Here is a 14,875-nt window from a genome sequence, read left to right as displayed (position 1 = left end):
AACCTCCTTGGTCAACGTTTTTCCCTTTAACCCCATCTGTATGGCCATATTTTGAGACAGATATTTTTTTTTATCATGTCAAGCCAGGAGAGGAAGAGAGGAAGAGAGAGAGAGAGAGAGAGAGAGAGAGAGAGAGAGAGAGAGAGAGAGAGAGAGAGAGAGAGAGAAAATGGAGAGCGGAAGGAAGAGTGAGAGTGAGAGGAATAGTGAGAGTGAGGAAGAAGAGTGAGAGTCTCCTGTAGCTTTATTCACGAGACAGATATTTTTAAATTGGACTTTTTATGGAGTGTATTATTTTCTCTATCTATATTGATTAAATGTTTTTCTGGTATAGTATACTAGGCTAGGCTGGCATCTGTGGTCTCTTAGAGTCTCCAGCATATCTCTCCAGGCACTTCTGCCCTTTAGATTTTCCAATGAGACATCAGGTGTAATTCTAATAGGTATGCCTTTATATATTACTTTGTCTTTTCCCCTTGCAGCTTTTAATATTTCTAATGGCTAGTGTTTATTATGCAATGAAGGTATCTTCTTTGCTTGTACAATCTGTTTTGTGTTCTGTACACATCTTGTTCCTTTATAGATATCGCCTTCTTTGCATTAGCATTTTTTTCTATAATTTTATTGGAAATATTTTCTGAGCTTTTGAGCTGGTATTCTTCTCCTTCATCTATATCTATTATTCTTACATTTGGTCATTTCATGGTCAAAGTGCCAGGGATCTGTATCAAGCAGAAAATGTAAATTGTGCCTTTGACAGCTGAGTGAGTTCACACAAAGGTCCCATGGGAATTTAAGAGTTTGGAGGGCACTGGAAGGACCGCAGATTTGAAGTTTAAGAATACAATTAACTAGACTTTTCACGCATGAGCATGAAGCCACACACATAAATTCATTTCAAGTTATAAATGTAGCTAACATAGTGCTATAGGATGTATAGAGGATGAAGCAATATGTAAGACTGTCAGGATCTCTATAACTTTATCAACATATTGCAATGTTAGACACTTAATGTTTGTCAATACGCTCATGGCAATAATTTCTCAGCTCCTAAAATGACTAATTTTCACATCTACATCATTTATCATTATTTTATTTCATCTGTAGTTATTAGAGTCTTTGTGGGTATGACTGAGATCCCAGCTTTCTTGGATGTTTCATGACAGCAGCTTTTAGATTTAACATTATTTTTGATCACTGTATACATTTCTGCTAATGTATCTTCAACACCTGGGATTCTTTCTTCCATCACTTGTATTTTGTTGGTGAAGCTTGTCTCTGTAGTTCCTGCTTGAATTCTAAAATTTTTATTCTCAAAAATCCCTTTGTATATGCTTCCTTTATTGATTCTATTACCATTTTTTTTAGGTCTTGAAACATTCTATTCATTTCCTTCAACTGCATGTTTGTGTTTTCTTGGCCTACTTTTCGGAATTTATTCATTTTGTTTTTAAGACCGCTATCATCTTCATGTACTTGGTATTAAGGTGTGTGTATGTCTTTCTTTCTCTCTCTCTCTCTCTCTCTCTCTCTCTCTCTCTCTCAGTGTGTGTGTGTGTGCCTGTGTTTCAGCTATGTTGTAATATTCAGGGCTTCCTGTAATGTGATTGTGTAGCTGTTGTGGAGACATTATTATTTTGACTGATGCTAATTGTATTATACCTTAGTTTACAGGGTGCTGTACTTTGGATTTGTTTTGGTTGGGTGGGTATTTTGTTCCTTGTTTTCTGTTTTCTCTTTGAATTTTTAAAGAGTGTGATATCTGTATGTTGCCTGTTTTCTTGGCCTGTTGAGCTGGTGTGTTCACAGGCAATGTCTGCTGTTGTGGGAGTCTGGGTAACTGTGATGAGTTGGGGGAAGGAAGGTTGGAAGACAAGGTCTTTGTGACCCATTGGGAATGGCGTCAGATAGGAAAGGGAGGTTACAGCAGGTTTACAGCTACAGAGCTAGGATCTCAGGAGCAGTAGGAGAGGTAAGGGTGTTCCTCCAGCTTAATTTTTGTCCTGAAAAGAGTTCATAACCTAACTATGGCTTAGCACTGTACATCTTCTGGAATTGGGGGTCTAGGACAAAGCAAGCAGTTGGGTAGGGAGGATATTTTGGTAGGAGATGGTTTGCAAGATCCGTGGGAGCTCTGGGCAGGGATGGGGGAAGGGTGCAGCTGGTATTCTGTTGCAGTGGTAGGGACAAGAATGGAAGGGAGTCTTAGGAAATGTGTGTGTGTGTGTGTGTGTGTGTGTGTGTGTGTGTGTGTGTGTGTGTGTTTATGAGAAAGGGGGTAAAAATTTTGCTTGTCACTGTGTTTTAGACTATATTTTATATTAAACACAAGAATTCTGTCTCAATTTAAAATTAGAATTATGGAGAAAATAATTATTATCTTAAGAGAAGAGAGGAATCACTGTAGTTTGGGTGAAAGAGGAGGAAAGCCACCCTGAAAAATGGAAAAATGCAAGCTACACTGAGTTGTCATTTGTAGATAAAATTCTTTTATAGGTAAAACTCTCTTCCTGGATAGCGGAATGCCTTTGCTAAAAGAAAAAAAATTTTTCTGAAAATGGATGTGGAAAAATACCTTGAAAGTTAATGGAGTCAATAATAATCCTACTCTTGATACTTACCCAAGTGTACTTTCCTTTGAAATAAAATAGCTTTAGAAAGCTGTTTGCTGGGTTGTATCCAATGTTCCATTTCTCTTACCAATTCCCTAAGCCACTTCTTGAGGACTTTTAATTTCATGAGCACTCATGTAGCTTCATACTTCTTGCAAAATGGATACGTTTAATTATAGTCAGTGTTTATTTGTATGGTCTTGGTAATACTATTGATATCAGTACTAGCCAACATGAATAGACATTGTATATAGCATTGCCAGCTTATAAAAGTATTTTCTCATCCTTACACTGAATTTAGGAGCTGTATTATTGCTCTTATTCCTACTAAAAACAGAGAAAGAAGTGTGCTGTTCAAACAGTACTCTCTGCTTTTTTTCTCACCAATGTAGAATTTACTATGATACAAAAGTAGTTTTCTCTTTAGAACATTTTAAATAATGTCTGACATACAATGACCTCTGGACATTAATACTGTGGGTAAACCTGAGCTTTTCTCTTGTAGGACATGCACCCTAAGAGAGTACATGGAGCACTAAACATTACTTGGATCAATAAATTTTACATCTTATTAAATAATTTCAAGTGTTGTTTTCTTATTTAAAAAAAACCTGCTTTCACTCTCTTTGCCTCTCTCTTTCTGACTCTCTGACCTCTTTCTCCCTCTCTTCCCTTCTTCCTCCCCACTCTTTCTCCACATGTTTCTGGCCAGCCTTTTCTTTTTCTCTCTCTGTTTCTCTCTGTCTCCCTCTTTATCTTTTTCTATCTAACTCCCTTCTCAACTCCTCTTCCCATGCCCCTAAATAAACTCTTTTCTACACTTCAAAAATATAGTTAAGTATTGATGAGCTTGGTTTTTTGAGCCAGCATTACAGGACACCTTGACATTGACCCAGTTCTTAGGAGTTGTTGAAGAGTTGATGAGTGGAATATCAGGAAGTTCTTTGGTTCCTATTACGTCTTCTAAGAGCTTTATTGTTTCACCATTAATTATAATCCTCTGGAGCAAATTTCCAGAGAAAGTATTTTGGTTTGCTGATTTCCAGATGGGGAGTCTCAGAATCCACTAAGTGGAATGATTTCCTCAAGGTCATATAACAATATCAAAATGGACTCCTGGCAATGGTCAGTTTCTTAATTCCTTAACCATTGATATGTTTTTGTTGGAAATTATGCCACATATGCAATTATAGTTCCTAGTGGGAGCTTAAAGATGCTCATGCTGATATCTAAAGAACATACTGAAAAAGGCATGCCTTATATAGAACAGTTTGAGGGATGAGACGTGGAATGCACAGATGTGTTTCAGAGGCAAATTGTACTGTCTAAATTCCTCCAATGAAAGGGCATATAAAGGTTAGGAGAGGGCATTTCATGGGGATCTGAGTATCTATGACTGAAAGTAAAGAAGATTAATACAAAAGAAGGAGGAGGAGGGGAAGGAGTAGAAGGAGGAGGAGGAGGAGGAAGAGGAGGAGGAGGAGGAGAAGGAGAAGAAGAAGAAGAAGAAGAAGAAGAAGAAGAAGAAGAAGAAGAAGAAGAAGAAGAAGAAGAAGAAGAAGAAGAAGAAGAAGAAGAAGAAAGTCATTTATAAGTGTGGATAGAGATAAATACACTTCATAAAACTAATATTGAGTATCATCTTAATTCTCAGTAAGACAAAACTTAAGCCAGTCTTCTTTCTTTTACTTCTGTTTCAGTCAGTGAAACAGACTCCCCAGGGTCTCAAACTCAATTCCTCCATGACTTTCTTGCAGATCAAAAGTAAACACATGAAGCACTGTTTACCAGAAGCAGTCAACGATGCACCAAGGAGCAGTATCTTTGAATTTATAATGCTGTCAGCAGACAAAATGCTGATTTGAGATTTGAATCTAGAGTTCAGGGAAGACAAAAACTGGGCTAGAAGCAAAATGATTAGGGGGGAATAGTGGTTTAGTCTGTTTCTATCCCAAGCAAGGGAATGTCCTGACATCAAATTGGGGTCATTAGAACGACTGTCTTAGAACCAAAATATAAATTGATTAAGTAAGTATAAGGTCAGCATGGATTCTGCTCTTTGTTTCCAATTATGTCCTGTGAGTTGTTTTGATTTCATGTAAAGGCTTTAGTCATAGAGTGACCATTAGTGCATATAACAATAGGGTAGCCATATGCTATCTGTCAAAATCTTGTTGAACTATTATTTGCATTGTCTTTGTTTCTCACAAAAAAACTTGAAGAATGTGCTAGGATTATTCCATTATATAAATAAAAGTTGTAACTAAGAGAATTTAAATAATACAATCAAAGTCATAATTATATAATGGAACCAACCATACACTAGACATGAGGTGGTCATTGGAATTCCTGTCCTCATCAAGAAGACAGGTGAGCAACACAAATAAACAGTTAACTACTCAGGCAAATACTTTTTGGGATATAATTGCTTTTGAGGTATGAGGTGACTGAAAGAGTTAAAATTCCAAACCCAGCCACAGAGTCATTGTGGAATTTCTCTGCAGTAAAGTTCTTTTCGCTGTACGAAGGATAAGAAAAGGTTAACCCATTTTGAGAAAGGCTCAAAACAGGGGGTTAAGAATGTACCATAATCTTCAGGGAACAAGAAACCTGAGCATATAGAGTTCAATGATTCCACATCATGTACTGTAAAGGTTGAAGGGAAAGATGAAAACATGCAAGCTCAGAGAAGTAAGCAAGAGACATCCTCAAAAGTCCTCTAAGTCACCCTCAGATGCTTAGAAGCTTTATAGAAGAGCTGAATAGGATTCTTTGTTTCCTTCCTTTAGAAAAGAAATTGGCATTGACATGCAATTTTTCATAGTTAACATGTGGGTATGAAATTGTTGAGAAATTGTTTGACATGGATGAAAATGTATCAGCGTATTGCTATTCTGACTTTGGTTCTCATTCTACTGTAACTTTTAGAAAATGTTATGGCTACACTTTACCTCCTTAAATGATTGCTCCTTCAGGCTCATTATCCTCTACTTTTCCATATCTTTCTTGATAAGCCCATAAAACATTGTTTACATGAACAATGTAGTCTCAATTATGGTGCACAAACAGAGCTTGAAATGGATATGAATTCTCTGGTAGAACTTTGGGGATCACTAATGTATACTCTCATATGATCTATGAATAGAAATACTTTGACATCTTCCTTTCCAATTTGCACCCCCTTGATCTTCTTTAATGGCCTTATTGCTGTAGCTAGATATAGGGTACTGTATTGGACAGATATGGAGAGAGTGGCAGCCCTCTGTGTCTGATTTTCATGGAATTGCTTTAAGTTTCTCACCATTTAATTTGATGTTGGCTCTTGGCTGGCTATACATTGCCTTTAATGTGTTTATGTATGTGCTTTGTGTCCTTGATATCTTTAATATTTTTAACATAAAGTGGTGTTGCATTTTTTCAAAGGTGTTTTCACCATCTGATGATATGACCACATGGCTTTTATCTTACAATTTATTTATATAAAGGATTTCATTGATGGACTTTTTTTTCTTGAATCATCCCTGCAACTCTGGGATAAAGCTTTGATCATAGTAGCTGTTTTGATGTGTCCTTGGATTTGGTTTATGAGTATTTTATTGAGTGTATTTGCACCAATGAAAAATTGGTCTGAAGTTCTTTCTTTGTTGAGTCCTTGTGTGGATTTGGTAGGTATCAAGGTGACTGTCACCTCATAGAATGAGTTTGACAATGTTCCTTCCGTTTCTATTTTGTGGAATAGTTTGAGGAGTCTTATCTCTTATTTAAATGTCCAATAGAATAGAATTCTCTGGCAAAACCATCTGGCCCTGTTTTGTTTGTTTGTTTGTTTGTTTGTCTTTTGGTTGGGAGATTTTAATGACTTCTTTAGTGACTGCTTCTAGTACCTCAGGAGTTATAGGACTATTTAAATTATTTGCATGATTTTAATTTAACTTTGATAAGTGGTATTTATCAAGAAAATCATCCATTTCATTTATATTTTCAATTTTGTGAAGTACAGGTTATTGAAGTAAAACCTTATCTTTCTTTGTATTTTTTCATTGCCTGTTGTTATTTCCCCCTTTCACTTATGTGGATACATCATTTTACTTAGATTGGATAAGGGTTTGTCTACTAAGTTACTTTTCTCAAAGAACTGGCTTTTGGCTTTGTTGATGTTTTATATTGCTTTCTTTTTTCTAAATTTATTTATTCCAGCCTTGAGTTTGATTATTTCCTGCTGTCTACTCCTTTTGCTCTAGAACTATTAGGTATCTTTATAAATTGCTACTATGAGATCTCTCCAATTTCTTTATGAAGGCATGAGGTAATATGGACTTTCCTCTTAGTATTGCTTTCATTGTGTCCTATAAATTTTGGTATGCTGTGCCTTCATTTTCATTGTGTTTCATTTCTTTCCTGACCCAGTGGTCATTGAGTAGAGAGTTGTTCAGTTTCTATAAGTTTGTAGGTTTTCTGTTATTTTTATTGTTGTTGAAGTCCAGTTTTAATCCATGGAAGTGAGATAAAATTCAAGAAGTTATTTCAATTTTCATACATTTGTTGAGGCTTGTCATTTGACCAACTACATGGTCAGCCTTGAAGAAGGTTTCATGAGATGTTGAGAATATCCTTTGGTATTTGAATGAAATAGTCTTCAAGTTTCTCTCCATTTAGTTTAATGTTAGCTACTGGTTTGCTGTATATGGCTTTTACTATGTTTAGGTATGAACCTTGAATTCCTGATCTTTCCAGGACTTTTATCATGAAGGGGTGTTGAATTTTGTCAAATGTTTTCTCAGCATCTAATGAAATGATCATGAGTTTGTTTTTTTTTTGAGTTTGTTTGTATAGTGCATTATGTTGACGGATTTCTGTATATTGAACCATCCCTGCATCCCTGGGATGAAGCCTACTTGATCATGATGGATGATCGTTTTGATGTGTTCTTGGATTCAGTTTGCGAGAATTTTATTGAGTATTCTTGCATCGATATTCATAAGGGAAGTTGGTCTGAAGTTCTCTTACTTTTTTTTGTCTTTGTGTGGTTTAGGTATAAGAGTAATTGTGGCTTCATAGAAGGAATTTGTTAGGACTCTGTTTCTATTTTGTGAAATGTTTGGACAGTATTGGTAAGAGGTCTTCTATGAAGGTCTGATAGAATTCTGCACTAAACTCATCTGGTCCTGGGCTCTTTTTGGTTGGGAGACTTTTAATAACTGCTTCTATTCCTTTAGGAGTTATGGGGTTGTTTAGATGGTTTATCTGTTCCTGATTTAACTTCGGTACCTGGTATCTGTCTAGAAAATTGTGCATTTCATCTAGATTTTCCAGTTTTGTTGAATATAGGCTTTTGTAGTAGGATCTGATGATGTTTGAATTTCCTCAGATTCTGTTGTTATGTCTCCTTTTTCATTTCTGATTTTTTAAAAAATTTGGATACACTCTTTTTGTCCTCTGGTTAGTCTGGCTAAGGGTTTCTCTATGTTGTTGATTTTCTCAAAGAACCAGGTCCTGGTTTTGCTGATTCTTTGTATAGCCCTTTTTGTTTCTACTTGGTTGATTTCAGCTCTGAGTTTGATTATTTCCTGCCTTCTACTCCTCAGGTGTATTTGCTTCCTTTCGTTCTAGAGCTTCTAGGTGTGCTGTCAAGATGCTGATGTATGCTCTCTCCTGCTTCTTTTCAGAGGCACTCAGTGCTAAGAGTTTTCCTCTTAGCACTGCTTTCATTGTGTCCCCTAAGTTTGGGTATGTTGTGCCTTCTTTTTCATTAAAATCTAAGAAGTCTTTAATTTCTTTCTTTATTTCTTCCTTGACCAAGTTATCATTGAGTACAGCGTTGTTCAACTTCCATGTATATGTGGGCTTTCTGTCGTTTTTGTTGTTATTGAAGACCAGCCTTCATCCATGGTGATCAGTAGAATGCATGGGATTATTTCTATCTTCTTGTATCAATTTTGGAGAAGGTATTATGAGGTGCTGAGAAGGTGTATCCTTTTGTTTTAGGATGCAAAGTTCTATAAATATATGTTAAGTCCTTTTGGTTCATAACTTCTGTTACTTTCTCTATGTCTCTGTTTAATTTCTGTTTCCATGATCTGTCCATTGATGAGAGTGGGGTGTTGAAATTTCCGCTATTATTGTGTGAGGTGCAATGTGTGCTTTGAGCTTTAGTAAGGTTTCTTTTATGAATGTAGTTGCCTTTAGTTTTGGAGCATAGATATTTAGGATTGAGAGTTCATCTTGGTGGATTTTTCCTTTGATGAATATGAAGTGTCCTTCCTTATCTTTTTTGATGACCTTTAGTTGAAAGTTAATTTTATTCGATATTAGAATTGCTGTTATACTGATTTGATTCATAACATCTGTTAGTTTTATTATTTATCTATTAGTTTCTGTTCTGATAACCTATCCATTATTGAGAGTGAAGTATTAAAGTCTCCCACTACTAATGTATGGGGTTCAATGTGTAATTTAACCTTTAGTAATGTTACTTTTACAAATGTTCCTATTCTTGCAATTGGGAAATAGATTTTCCATATAAGACATAATCTTGGTGAATTTTTGCTTTGATGAGTATGAAGTATCCTTCCCTATCTCTTTGATTACATTTGGTTGAAAGTCTATTTTATTAGTGTGCTTCATAGGACTGTTTTCTTGGAAAACTTTTTTTCTCGTCTTACTCTGAGGCAATGTCTTTCTTTGATACTAAGGTTTGTTTCTTCTATGCAGCAGAATACAGATTGGTGGATTTTGTTTTCTCAACTATTCTGTTAGTCTGTGTCTTTTTATATTTTTGGTTGTGAGCCTAGCCTTTAATGGCTGAGCCATCTCTCCAGCCCTAGTCTGTGTCTTTTTATTGGTAATGAGAGATATTAATGACCAATGATTGTTAATTCCTGTTAATTTGATGTTGATGGTGTTAGTGTGTGTATGCTTCCTTTCTTTTGAGTTTGTTGGTTTGGGGTTATTTATTTCTTGTGATTTTTGGGTGTACTTGGGTTGGAATTTTCCTTCTAATATCTTCTGTAAGGCTATATTTGTGGGTAAGTGTTTAAATTTAGTTTTCCCATGGAATAACTCGATTTATCCGTGTATGGTGATTAAAAGTTTTGTTGGGTATAGCAGTCTGGGCTGGCATATGTTGTCTCTTAGAGACTGCAAGAAATTTGTTCAGGTCCTTCTGGCTTTTAAAGTCTCAGTTGAGGAGTCAGGTGTAATTTTCTTAGCTTTGCTTTTATATGTTACTTGGCATATTTTCCTCGTAGCTTTTAACATTTTTCTCTGTTCTGTACACTTACTGCTTTGATTATTATGTAGCAGGAACCTTTTAATTTTTCTGGTCTATTCTATTTGGTGTTCTGTAAGCTTCTTGTACATTTATAGGCAAATCTTTCTTTAGGTTAGGAAAATTTCTAGTATGAGTTGAAAATATTTTCAGGGCCTTTGAACTGGGAATCTTCTCGTTTTTTATTCTTATTATTCTTAAGTTTGATCTTTTTTATAGTATCTCAAACTTCCTAGATGTTTTGTCTTAGAAACTTTTAGGATTGAACATTTTCTTTGTCTAATGTATCAATTTCTTCTACTTTATTATCTACACCTGAAATTCTCTCTTCCATTTCTTGTATTCGTTTGGTGATGCTTATGTCTATACTTTCTGATCTCTTCCCTAGGTTTTCTATCTCTAGGATTCATTCAGTTTACATTTTCTTTGTTGCTTCTATTTCTTTTTTCAGGTCTTGAACAGTTTTATTCATTTCCTTCACCTGTTTGTATTTTCCTGAATTTCTTAAAGGGATTTACACATCCCCTTTTAAAGGCTTCTGTTATTTTAAGAGATTGAATTTAGATCATTTTCTTGTGCTTCTACTGTGTTAGTATATGTGACCTTGGTACAGAAGATACCTGGGTTCCGGTGTTTCCACATTGTCCTGGCTCTTGTTGATTTTGCTCTTATATTATTCTTTAGCCTTAGTGTCATCCTTGGTGTTGTCAGGCCTGGTAGTTCTTGATAGCAGCAGGCCTATCATGATGCAGGTAGAGCTGGTCATCCCTGATGGCAGCAGGCCTCTGGGAATGCAGGAAGAGCTGTGGTCTGAGAATACAGGGCAGAGCTCATGATAGGTTAGAGGGATGATTAAAGGTAATGTGTGTGTGTGTGTGTGTGTGTGTACTTCTCTTCTCTTAGCCAAGTGCTTCAAGTGTACCTGACAGATAACAGAACTTAATATACACTAACTGTCACAGCACTTGTGTGAGGAGAGATTGTATGAGCAAAGTGCAATAGTAATTGACAACAAGGAAGTAGTTGTTGGAGTAGATGTGCTTAGGCAAAATGTCACAGAAGATCTAGCATTTTTCTAAGTAACTTTTGGAGGAAAGAAATAACTACAAAACACAAAACAACAACAACAAATCAAGCAAAACCAGATGTAATTCCCCAAATATTAGTGGAGGCCACTAATGCGTGTGTGTGTGTGTGTGTGTGTGTGTGTGTGTGTGTGTGTGTGTGTGTGTACTTGACCATACTTATAAATGTGGAAACCAGAGGTTGATTTTTGAGTGTATTTCTCAATCATTTTCTACCTTAGTTTTGGAGATGAGGTCTTCTATGGAACCTGCAGGCCACTCTTTCTCCTGGACTAGCTGACCAGTAGACTGTAAAGATCCACGTGTCTATGACCCTATCTTTCCCTTCTGAGGTTTCAGATTCATGCCCCCATGTCTCGGTCTAATGCAAGCATTTTGAAAAATAGTCCTAAAATATAGCACTAGCAACCAGACTGTGCTGTCTGTGATGTAGTGCAGTCTAGGATATTGTTTGTTCAAGCCATGTCCTAAAAGTTGATGTGTGTTCACATTTTAGGAAAAAAATCTCATTTATAAAAAATCTAAGCTTCAACAAGAAGGCATTTGCCATGTTTGAATAGAGTTATTTACTTTGAAAATGATTTGTAGCAAGGTTATTTTTTTGTTTAAATATGAAACTCTCCTTTAATATTAATTTGCAGCAACTTGATTTGTACTTTGCATTGCTGTGAAAAGACATTAGCTGTAGAATTTGAATTACTTATCTATGTGGCACTGAGCAACTGAATAACATTCTTTCTAATTCTAATAACTGTAAGATATGTGATCCACATTTTAAAGTGATTCAGATTCAGAGAATTTTAGAAAGTTGCCTTAGTTTACAAAACCAGGACATGAGAGAATTAGTCATAATAAAGTAAAGAATTATCCCAGTGCTCAATCCTACATGACACAGCTTTCAGACATATTGGCTGAAAATCTGTTACTAGGAATATTCAGTTACTTCTCTGTACAAATATTTTTTCTTTATCCTTCTGAATTTCATGAACATATATAATAAAATATGAATAAATCTAATCCTTGTTTTTCCTATGGTGGTCTGAATGAGAATGTGCACCTATAGGATCATATGTTTGAATACTTGGTTTGCAGTTAGTAGAACTCATTGAGAAGAATTAGGACATGTGGCCTTGTTAGAGGAGATGTGTCATTGGGGGTGGGCTTTAAAGTTTCAAAAGCTACCACCAGATCTCTCAGCCTGCAAATTGGGAATCAGATATGCAGTTTCCACTACTTGTCTATCATCAGACCTATCTGTCTTGCACACTTTCTTACCATTATAATAGTGGACTAATGCTCTTAAGCTGTAAGCAAGCATCGAATTAAATACTTCCTTTTATATGTTGTCTCCATCATGGAGTTTCTGTACAGGAATAGAACAGTAACTAAGACAATCCTCCAACTCTTTATGTAGCCTCATTTAAGATCCTTTTGCAACTTCTTGTATTTTACATTGATAACCCAAAAGTCCAGTAGTGCTGCCCATATGACCATGGGTGAGTCTTCAACTGAACATGGGGAGCCTACCAATGGCCACATCCTCAAAAAGGAATGAAATGATCTTCCCTTTCCCCATCAACTGTCATCTACCATATATCTCCTTTGTAAGGGGTACAATCTGGAATTTATCTACTACATTTATCTCTGCAATTTCAATGGCTTGATCTTGTACAGGAACTCTGATTGTTGTGAGTTAAAGTGTGAATATTTATGGTATGTCAAGAAGGCAACATTTCTTAGCTCTTTACCCCACTCTCCACTTCAACATCTCTGTCAGTGATGTATTTGAATGGAATTAACTTGTATGGTTGAATAATGTCAAACCCACAATACATGGGTTATTATATTAAAACCATAGCATGATGTATTGTATTCTTTCCTACATGCTGTTGAACAGGAAGGCCTAGGGTCTCCAGAACAACGCAAGGTATTGTCATTGTCCTTGGTTGCCCACGATAACAATGTGATAAGTTCCTATGTTTTGAGACACAATTTACTTTGGCTATAGTGCATAGTGAAATAAATATTCAACTAACTAGAAAAATTCCTCCCTGGTGTCCAACTTTAATAGTGCTAGAAGATTCTATGCAAGCCACTGAAAGAAAAGCGAAATCAACAGTTTTAACCAGTACTGAACTCTTGGGTGTTGCAGTATCAATCAGACAGGTAGTACCCACTGGAATAATAATAATATGACTGTTATGGAATAACCTGACTGATATCTCCTTAGATTTGAGGCATGTTCCGCAGCACTGGTCAAAAACTAGAGCTGGGGTGGATCACAATCCCTTGAGTAATACTTGATATTTTTATTTCTAAATGTCATGCTATTAATGTGTCATGTGAACATTTACATTTCTAGTCATAAACATAGAACACCCTCAAACTTGGTCAGAGACGCTTGCAGTGGACAGCAATCAACTAAGACAAGTTTAAGTGTTTAAAGGGCTATGGTAAGATACTAAGTGGTGAACCCTAAGTAGGACATTTTAACCTCCTCCTGCTCCCAACTACTAGCAAAACTCAGAGAATATCTCAGAAGTAGATGTATAGTAGAATATATTTGCAGGGTAAGCAATTCTCAGATCTTGTTTTGTCCTCTGTTGTAATCTCTTCTAGACTCACCTCAGCTATGAGTGGTCTGCTTGCACCCCTCCTCCTACTTTCCCTTCACTCACTGGGTACTCCATTGAACCTAGGTGTAAATCTTTTGTTTGTTCATTCTTGTGACTCTTCTCAACCTTCCCTTTTAGCACATTGCCATTCCTTTGTGCCATTTGCCATTTCCTAGAAACACTTTCTACCTGGGTTATTTAGTCATCACACCTGGCTGGGACCCAGGTAACTGGTTTTCAGTCTTTTGCTTCCTTCACTATGCTCTCTTCAGTCTTACTCCAGCTCCTAGCTATTGCTGATTGTCCCTCTCAGCCTTTTCTCCTAAGTCACGTCTACTAATCACTGACCTACAGAAACACTCTGTTCTAGGCAACCAACAGCCATCATACTTTACTAAGAACCAAGGAGAGCAAAATAAGCCAATGAAGAGTAGATTCATCTAACCAAGAAAAGGCCAGGTATCAACAGCTAAAATGACTTCAACCAGTTAACTTTAGCTGCTTAGAAACAAGCACAAAAGTTTTAATATCCAAGACAACATATGTCTAGCAGACACCAGTACCTTACTCTAATAGACCTTGACAAATATAACTGAAGCACAAGGACTAGAAAATAGAATCCATGACTGTGTTCAAGGATATTAAAGAAGATAAAAAACATCATCAATGAAATGTATAAAAACATAAACTAAGAGTGCAATAAAATGCTGAAAACAGTTCAGGACATGAAAATATAAATAATGTCACCAAAGAAAACCTAAACTGAGATAAAAGCAGAAATGAAAAACTTAGGAAGACATCTCTTGTATCCCTAATATCTACAAGGATTGGATCATGAATGGGCATTATATTTTTATCTCAGGCCTTTTCTACATGTAATGAGATGATCACATGTTTTTTTTCTTTCCATATGTTTCGTGTTAGACTGCATTTATCAGGTGATGTATGTTGGACTATCACTGAATCTTTGAGTTGAAGTCTATTTGTTCAGAGTGGATGATCTTTTTCTTTGTGGTGTTCTTGAATTTGGTTTGGAAATATTTTATTGAGAATTTTGTATGTATCATCATAATGGAAATCGTTCTGTGGTTTTTTTCTTTGGTGAGTCTTTCTACAGTTTGGATATCAGGGTAACTGCAGCCTCATAAAATGAATTGGACAATGTTCTTTTTGTTTGTGGTTTAGGGATCAGGGTAATTGTCGTCTCATAGAAAGAATTAGGTAATGTTCTTTGATGTATATTTTGAGAAATAATTTGAAAAGCATTGGTGTTAATACTTTGAAGGTTTGATGGAA

This window comes from Rattus norvegicus, chromosome 18 (genome assembly GCF_036323735.1).
Source record: "Rattus norvegicus strain BN/NHsdMcwi chromosome 18, GRCr8, whole genome shotgun sequence".
NCBI lineage: Eukaryota > Metazoa > Chordata > Mammalia > Rodentia > Muridae > Rattus > Rattus norvegicus.
This window is presented reverse-complemented; position numbering follows the sequence as displayed.